The sequence below is a fragment of the Ambystoma mexicanum genome, unplaced genomic scaffold, assembly GCF_040938575.1.
Source record: "Ambystoma mexicanum isolate Mex_15411 unplaced genomic scaffold, UKY_AmexF1_1 Mex_scaf27, whole genome shotgun sequence".
Lineage (NCBI taxonomy): Eukaryota > Metazoa > Chordata > Amphibia > Caudata > Ambystomatidae > Ambystoma > Ambystoma mexicanum.
The window spans coordinates 2,268,296-2,277,363 of record NW_027182441.1 but is presented as its reverse complement, the minus strand read 5'-3'; the positions used below and the strand labels follow the sequence as shown (position 1 = coordinate 2,277,363).

At 46.1% G+C, this 9,068-nt stretch overlaps 1 long non-coding RNA gene across 1 annotated transcript; it reads right to left on the bottom strand.

The window, feature by feature from the left end:
• Positions 1 to 296: 296 nt before the first annotated feature.
• Positions 297 to 5,602, bottom strand: LOC138557983 (uncharacterized). Its single transcript, XR_011298146.1, has 2 exons — positions 5,512 to 5,602; positions 297 to 780 (listed from the first exon to the last, which is right to left on the bottom strand). It is a non-coding gene; the product is annotated as an uncharacterized lncRNA (long non-coding RNA).
• Between the last annotated feature and the right edge of the window lie 3,466 nt (positions 5,603 to 9,068).

Here is a 9,068-nt window from a genome sequence, read left to right as displayed (position 1 = left end):
CATAACTTCAGTTTCAAAATTATGTTGAAATACTGCCAGTGGTTCTTCGTGGTGAAATGAGGAGCAGGACAGATAAAAGGTGGAGACTGAATACCTTAAAGTGCCCCGTGAAGCTTGGTGTGCCATCCGTTAGGCCTAGAGGGGTGCTGTATCTGCAGGAAGGTAAGGAGAAGCATGCTGACAGTCAATGGGAGAGGTTTGGGGCAGGGGGATAGGACGGCGATCCAGTAACAATGACTAATCCCCCACACTAACGTGAGATGGGGGTTTAGATTCTATTAAAGACAAGGAGGCGATTATTATGCAATACAATCTTTACTCTGAAACCACAGCAGCAAAGAAAATACTTTTACAAACAAAAAAGTTTCCACAACAGAACTAGATAGAGTTCAATGTCAATGTATGGGGAACTCCCCAAACCATCATGGAGGACAGGTCATGCCCTGCAGGGGACCAATGAGCAGGGACCCTCTTCTATATATGTCCATTACTCTAACCCCAACCCCTCTTTCTGCAGCTGTCTTGCACCAGAAGTCCAATGAAACGGTTGAACTGCGTAGCGCGGAGAAAGAATCCATCGAAACTGGAGATCTCCACCTTCCCGCAGCCTGAATCTATGCCGAAGTTCTTCTGGATAGGACTTCTCATCCAAAATCACGCACTCCACAACTTGTAACTGCGAGCCACACTCCTGATGAGAACCTCAACTCGTGGCCGAAATCACGCACTCCAGAACTTGTAACTGCGATCCACACTCCTGAGCAGAACCTCAACTCGTACCTGTAAGAACAACAAGCAAGAAGGGTGGGTGGTTGGGAAGAACAACAAACCAAAGAATGTTCTCACTTGAACCACCTGTGTACATGCGTGTCACAATTGTCATATCATATCATATCATATTCAGGGTGGGTGGGAGGGATAATAATCGCCTCCTTGTCTTTAATAGAATCTAAACCCCCATCTCACGTTAGTGTGGGGGATTAGTCATTCTATGACAAGACAGGAGGCTCATATTATGCAAGTTCAAAGCCCTTGCATCTCATTAGTACGTACAAAATGATCCAATATAATAGATAATATAATAAAATAATAGGAAAGGAAACATTTTTTAAATGCTTTCATTAAATCAATCTGTTGACCAATCAGAGAATTGCCCAAGACTAGATTGCCCAAAAAGCTGTCTTATAAGGCAAAGTCAAATCCACTGCAAGAAAAACAGGAATGTGCCAAATCCAGCGTTCCTTACAGGCCACCAAAACCAACTGGTTAAAAGAGGGGAAAACATTGAACAAAGTTTTCCTATACTAATAGGTTAGGACAAAACCATCTGAAATAAACACCTATGTTGTTCAATCAAATATTCAAAACACTTAAATTCGTTACATTTTTGGGGACCTAGAAAGCAAACCAATGAAAACAAACACCTAGCTCTCCTGGAGATAAAGAAAAGTACCCCATAGGGGTGAAAGTCTTATAGGTTCCATCCCATGCATTAAAGGAAGATATCGCATTAGAAACAGGGCATGTCACAGAACTACACTGGGGAACCAAGAGGGAAAGACAAATCTTCAAAAGGGTAAAATGGGAGTAAAAAATCATTTTTATAAATTTTGTAATAGGACAATCCATCCTGAGCGGAGCTGAAAAGCAATAGAATTAATCTACAATTGTCTTCAGACATATGTGTATACTAAGGAGGGAAGTCTTCTGGAGGCAGAAGCAGAATGGAAGAGAGGGCCCCACCTGAGAAGCTAACCCGTCAAACCGCCAACACGGAGACCCTCAGACCTCCCGAACTCTTGAAGAAGGACTCTGCTACCATGACAAAAGGCAGATATTATAAACCTGATCCTTAAGAGGCCAAACTTGGCAAGAAGAAAAAATGTATCCGACATCCAATCACTATCATTATAGTGATATCTAAACTCCTTTGTAGGTATGCCCTGTGCTTGAACCTTGATCCCTCCTCCCTGGTGATAAATCCCCTAGCGGATCAAAAGTAACCGAAGGAGGACACCAAATTTCCAAAATCTTAGCAAGACTCTAAACTGCAAAGAACTGATCACTAAATGGTTAAACTGAAGGTGTACACCAGAAGAGGTCCAACCTATATTTCAGCCAATTTGCAGATCTTTGAAGCTCACAGCACCCTGAGCTGGCACCTTACTGCAAACAAACTCTTGTGAAAACCCCAAAGGTCCACCTGCCATGCAGGTGACTATGATAATCAAGTCATCAACCAAATATATATCCCAGCACTCTGGTAATCGTAGCGGCAGACACCGTCTGAAAGTTAATGTATAGACTCTGGAACGCATCGTGATAGAGGGTCATAACGTGGATGGGGGATAGTATCACTCCCAGACCCCTCTATCCCACCAAGGGATATTGAGCCTTCCCAAAAGAGGAGAAACCTCCCCCACTTATCCAAAGGAAAAACCTTGCAATCCAGAAAGAAAACTACCCTGAGGACCACATTAAAGCCCCGCTTTACACCGTTAAGAGAAATAAATACCCACTAGCGCCTCTAACCAATCCCCTGACTGGACAGACTCCAGTTAACTTATTGAAATACCAGAGATTAGCACAAAGGAAATTAACAGACGGGAGGGAAATGCTCAGTGCGAGTCTGCACTGGTCACCCGCCAGAACTCCTGTAAAAAGGAAAAAACTGAAACCATTGGATACTCCCAGATGTGTAATATTATGATGCAATCTCCCCCAAGGATGGCAGGAAGGGGAATGAGGGGGAAAGAACTCTGGATAATTACCAATGCCCTGTAAATGCAAGGTTGAGAAGAAATCTGGGACCACTGTCCCCTCCAACCCTGAGGTCTGAGTCACTGTATTCATGTGAGGCTGACTGGCCACTAAGGGAATCAGGGGAAGGAAAAACTAAGCACATTGTCCATAGCAAAACAGTACTTATACAGTACTACGAACCCTCAGGTATATGAGTGGTGCTTAACACTACTACGAGCGTTGTGTGGTGTGAGGTGTTCACTTATCGATCTCAGCAGGATAAAAGACTGATGTAGACCTTTCCAAAATTAGGAACCTGTATCAGAACGGTCAGCACGGATATGAAAACAGCACTCTAAAGAGGTTAAGCAACGCTCATGAGGGTACAGAAGCCTGCGTGTACTCCTCGAGCAGAGGAGAAGTTGCAACACACTGTTAGACGGTTAGCTGAACCATAGGCCAAGCTTTGGGAGGAAAAACATGAGGCAGGCGCCAGCAAGTTATTATTTGGCAACTCGTCTAACTGATACCATCAAGTGTTTCCAAACACTCCATCCAAGTAAAACATGGTTGCTCAACTTGTCATGTAAAAAACTGAACGGTTACCCTCGAGCTGACCCTGTCTCCACCAGAACCAAAAGAATAAGGAATGTCCAATGGGACAAAAGTAGGGGAGAACAAACGTCCCCACTAAAGAGAGCCTTAAGCCCTACAGACCTCAATAGAGGCATAACGCATCATCTTTATTCTTCCTCATGTTGAGAGAAAATACTGTAGCTTAATCAGCACTGGTATTGGGTGGAGCAATTGAGGTCGGGAATCAAAACCTAAGGAAAGGACTGAGTTGTCCTGAAACTAACTAAGGTAAAGGGTGACAGAATTTTTAACTAAAAGATGAATGATAACACCAGAGAGATGGTTAGAGAGGAAGGTACAACCCCATATGGGTCTGTTTACAACCACTTCCACACTCTTTTCTTTAAAGCACTTAATAAATAAAGAATATATAATATATGAAATATATATAAAATATCCAAAGAAGAGGGGTTACGCCCTCACAGGGGACCGAATCCCCGGCCCTTATATAAGCTGATACTCACTGAGCTTTCTGGGCCACTGACAATTCTGAAAAAACGCAAATGTGTTCCAGTCAACACTTAAACATATTGTTTATCAAAGCGTACACTGAGCAAGTGCACCTCAACTGCTCACCCCAGCAGGGTGAGGCAACCAATAGTACACGAGGGAGCACCTCGCAGTAGGAACAAGGCGAAGCCTGAAACCGAGCAGGTTACTGCACGCCTACAAGACCAAACAATGGCGTCAGCCATATGCAGCACCTAAACAAAGCTGCCGACCTTAAGGAAGGAATACACTGAGCAAGTGCACCTCCAACTGCTCGCCCGAGCAGGGCGTGATAATCAGCAGTACACGAGGGGGTAACCTCGCATTAGAACTCAGGCAGAGCCTGAAACCGAGCAGGTTATGGTGCATGCCAGTTAATGTAATTACCCAAGTTGCCCACTTTAAGGGAGGAAACACTGAGCAAGTGTACCTCAACTGCTCACCCTAGCAGGGTGTGGACACAGCCGTATACAAGGGGACCCCTCGCAGAAACCCCAGGCGACCTTGCCACCGAGCAGGTGACTGCACCTTTCCAGGGAAGATAACCCAAACAAAATAAAACTGTCAAGTTGAAGGTAGGATACACTGAGCAAGTGCACCTCCAACTGCTCGTCCGAGCAGGGTGTGATAATCAGCAGTACACGAGGGGGTAACCTCGCAATAGAATCAGGCTGAACCTGAAACCGAACTTATGGCACCTACAGTGAAGGCAAAGCACATAACTTAAGAAATAAGTAAATGAATAAATAAACAAAGAAAATAAAATAAAACTGCAGACTGGCAGTGCATCGGGCTCTTGCGCTGGATGGTCAGACTTTGACCTAACAAACCCACAGTCTATCAGTAAACATTCTTTCTTTCCAGCACTAAAGGTAAGGAAATGTGTTGTGTCACCAGGGATACGAAATTACAAACATTTAACAAAACCACATTTTTACTATTAAAATGTTTGTGCTATAATCTTTCTGAAGAAGTCATGAACCAACCAAATGCCCATTAGGAAATCCCTGCTCAACTGAGCAAAAAAGGTGACAATCAAATACCTCCACTGTAAAATACAATTATTTAAAATATAACAATTAAAATATCTAATCTTAAAATATACAAATAAACATGCGCTGGTCGGCCGCGAACCCGGGTCTTCCTGCATGGGAGACCTGCAGCTCTATATTTGAGCTAACTTGGCTCAGTACTGAAACAGAGGCTTTTGTTACAAACATAAGCCACAGGGGCAGGCCGAACCCAAAGCCTGCAGCACCTGGAATCCCCAGGTGACCATAAATCTGTCAACGGGCACGAATTCAAACAGGCGAAATGAAGAGGGAACAGTGTAAACAACACTGCTCTCGCGCACGCCGGGAGCGAGTTGATTAATGCACTAGAAACACCTGAGTTTACAAGCGCGAGAAATTTTTAAAGAAGAAATAAATTAGAGAGCTCCCTCGAACTCACAACCTCATGGACTGTAGTCCGAAATTCAACCATTGCACCACTGCTTCAGCTGAAACAGGATGTATGAGCATAATACATATTTTCTTTTTGAAAGACACCAAAATGAAACCAACGGCCGCACGCGGCTATCCAGATACATTGTATCAAATACACAAATTCCTTTATAATAAAAGGTAATTAACACATATTTACCATATATGCCATATTCAAACTAATAAAGCCTACTACTGACAAACAATGTAAGACACAACTGAAAGGGGTGACTTAGCTCTGTGGTGTCAGCAGCAAAGAAAAAGAGGGGTTGGGGTTAGAGTAATGGACATATATAGAAGAGGGTCCCTGCTCATTGGTCCCCTGCAGGGCATGACCTGTCCTCCATGATGGTTTGGGGAGTTCCCCATACATTGACATTGAACTCTATCTAGTTCTGTTGTGGAAACTTTTTTGTTTGTAAAAGTATTTTCTTTGCTGCTGTGGTTTCAGAGTAAAGATTGTATTGCATAATATGAGCCTCCTGTCTTGTCATAGAATTCAATCTGGAGGAGGCCCTTCAGGGTGTCCAGTATGTGTGATGCAGAGGGATAGCTCTGCTGTCCAAAGCCTAACCCTTTACAGTGCAGTATGTGCAATTTGGGAGGCTTGCTTTGCTGTCGGAAGCCAGACCATGTGTGAGTGAAGCTTGCAGTGTTGTTGCGCCCATTCGCTGTGACAGGAGTTTGTCCTGCTGCACCCGTTCAGTAGGAGGGAAGCCCATGCTGTAGCACTGTGTGAGTGAAGCTTCCCCTGCTGTTGCCCTGGCAGGACCGGCCATGTAGTGTGACACTCAGATGTCTGTTAAAGCTGGGACAGTGAAGCAGATTTGTCAGGGCCCTGCACTTTTCTTGGTTCATCCTTGATGCCTCGGAAATATGCTGAGGAGGGTTTTTGTGGAGCTAGACATGTGAACAGCATGTCCCAAATGGCATGACACATGTTGCTTTTCTATATGTACAGAGCTTAAAACGGTTTGTAGGAATCATCAAGAAGGAAAGGACATTCCAATAAAACGCCTTTCCCTGCTCTGAGCCCCAGCCCTGGGGCCCCGGGGGGTCGAGCTCTGGAGCAACTCAGGAGAAGCTGAGCTGAGGTGTGTCTTTGCCTTGCAAGCTCCCAGCCCTGGGCCCAGGCCCCAGCGGCGGGGGAGGGGAGGCTGTCATTTCACAATGCTCTGCCCAGCCTGAGGGTTCCGTTGGCACGGCGACGGCAGCAGGTGAGCCCTGGAGCAGGGGGCATGGAGAGGTCAAGGCAGACAGAGCTGGGAGCCCCAGGAACAGGACCCAGGCCAGTGGAGGTGGCTCAGCTGAGCCCACCCGACCGCTCGAGGCCACTCCTCACAGGGCCCTTGCTGCTGTCAGAAGCCCTGGGGCCCTGCTACTGGCGGAGGAAGCATTCAGGCCTCAAAGGGCACCGGCCTTCTCTGAGGCCTGTGACTGGGCTCAAAAACAGAACATGTGAAAAACAGGGCCCAGACACTGCACTGAAGAAAGGTAGGTTAAGGTGTGAAAACAAAAGCACCAATAAGAAAGGAAAAAGCATAGCTCTTAATACACCCTCATCTGGACTTTGTGGCCAGTCCCTGTAGATTCATTTTCAGTCCCCTAGTCAAGGCTAGGGGTGGGCAAAGTTACCCTCACTACTGGTGGAACGATATTGCCTAAATTCGCCTCCAGCTCTGTTCTGTCTGCAGGGACATTTTTCAGCTGTTGTGCCAATTTTCTATGCACATTTTGCTTCCTGAAATGTGTTTTTTCCCTGAAATATCATGTTTTTGACCGCTAAAACAAAATTTAATGGAAAAAATCAATGTCTTCTGGCAAACCATCTGAAATGGTGTTTTTTTCACAAACTATCTGTTTTCAGTCTGAAACTTCTTGTGGCCACCAAGAAACATTTCCCATAAAAAACCGAATTTCAGGGAGAAAAAGCCTGAAATTGGCAATTTCTCTCTGTGGGCAGAGCAGGCGAAGTGGCAGAATTTGCCCAAAATTCTGCATTTTTTCTGCTGAGCAAATTATCGGCCACTTCGACCACCCCCTAGTCAAGGCCATGATATCTATCGACTTCAAGGGAAAGACACTTGCAGCACACAATCATCACCGTTCTAACACCTTCTCTATTTCCATTGACTTCATTGGGATCACCCACCCAAATATATAGCTCTTGCCGACTGGGAGACTCAACAGGATGAAATGTGTAAACCGAATGGTAGTGCGTAAAAAGGGCCAACGAAGGACGTCTTTCTCTTGTAATGTGAAGTGGAAAAAAACAAAGGTGAAGTAGTTCCTTGGTTTTGTAGACAGTAGGGGAATAGTTCTATTTTGATATTTGTGTTTGTACCATGCTCCGCTGCCATCATTTCCAGGGTCTCTAGGCACTCTGCAAGTCCTGAAAGAGAGGAGGGTGGGTGGGTGGGCATAGTGGGGAGAACGGGGAACATGCAAGCTAACTTTGCTGTTGTGTTGATGGGTGCAGGGGAGTGCTTGAGGAGATGCAACTTCACTTTTCTCTCATTGTGACTGTCAGAGCCTGCTCCCCCCCCCTCTCTCTCTCTTTCTCTCTCTCTATCTGGCTCCCTCTCTCTCTCACACATAGATACATTTACCCTGTCTGCCACAGAGCTCTGGGAATCGACAAATGTGCAACGGGGGAAGTGTAGAGACTCCACTCATTACCATATGCTAGGGGCTAAGGCTGATGGGAGGCAAGATGTTTTGGATAAGAGAAGCAGATCCCTGAGACATGAGGACCCCATGCCCCCATTCAGCTGCCATAGTACATAGGTTGGCAGGCTTGTCCCTGAGTGAAACCTCACTCTAATTTGCTCAGGTACTGCGCTGAGTGTCCAACTCAGACATTTGCCCGCCAGGGCAAAGCCCGCCAGGCGTTTGTAAGGCGTTTGTAAGGCGATCGGGGCAGGGGCCAGAATCTTTGGCGCTTTCGCGCAGAAATCTATTCCAGTGTCTTCTGCAGTCCTCAAACTCTTCTGACACTGCGCACACAGCCAAAGGACAGAATGAAATGGAATGAAATCCCCTGCCGCGCCATTCCCCTGGTTTTGTAGCTGTTCCATAACTTCAGTTTCAAAATTATGTTGAAATACTGCCAGTGGTTCTTCGTGGTGAAATGAGGAGCAGGACAGATAAAAGGTGGAGACTGAATACCTTAAAGTGCCCCGTGAAGCTTGGTGTGCCATCCGTTAGGCCTAGAGGGGTGCTGTATCTGCAGGAAGGTAAGGAGAAGCATGCTGACAGTCAATGGGAGAGGTTTGGGGCAGGGGGATAGGACGGCGATCCAGTAACAATTCAATCTGGAGGAGGCCCTTCAGGGTGTCCAGTATGTGTGATGCAGAGGGATAGCTCTGCTGTCCAAAGCCTAACCCTTTACAGTGCAGTATGTGCAATTTGGGAGGCTTGCTTTGCTGTCGGAAGCCAGACCATGTGTGAGTGAAGCTTGCAGTGTTGTTGCGCCCATTCGCTGTGACAGGAGTTTGTCCTGCTGCACCCGTTCAGTAGGAGGGAAGCCCATGCTGTAGCACTGTGTGAGTGAAGCTTCCCCTGCTGTTGCCCTGGCAGGACCGGCCATGTAGTGTGACACTCAGATGTCTGTTAAAGCTGGGACAGTGAAGCAGATTTGTCAGGGCCCTGCACTTTTCTTGGTTCATCCTTGATGCCTCGGAAATATGCTGAGGAGGGTTTTTGTGGAGCTAGACA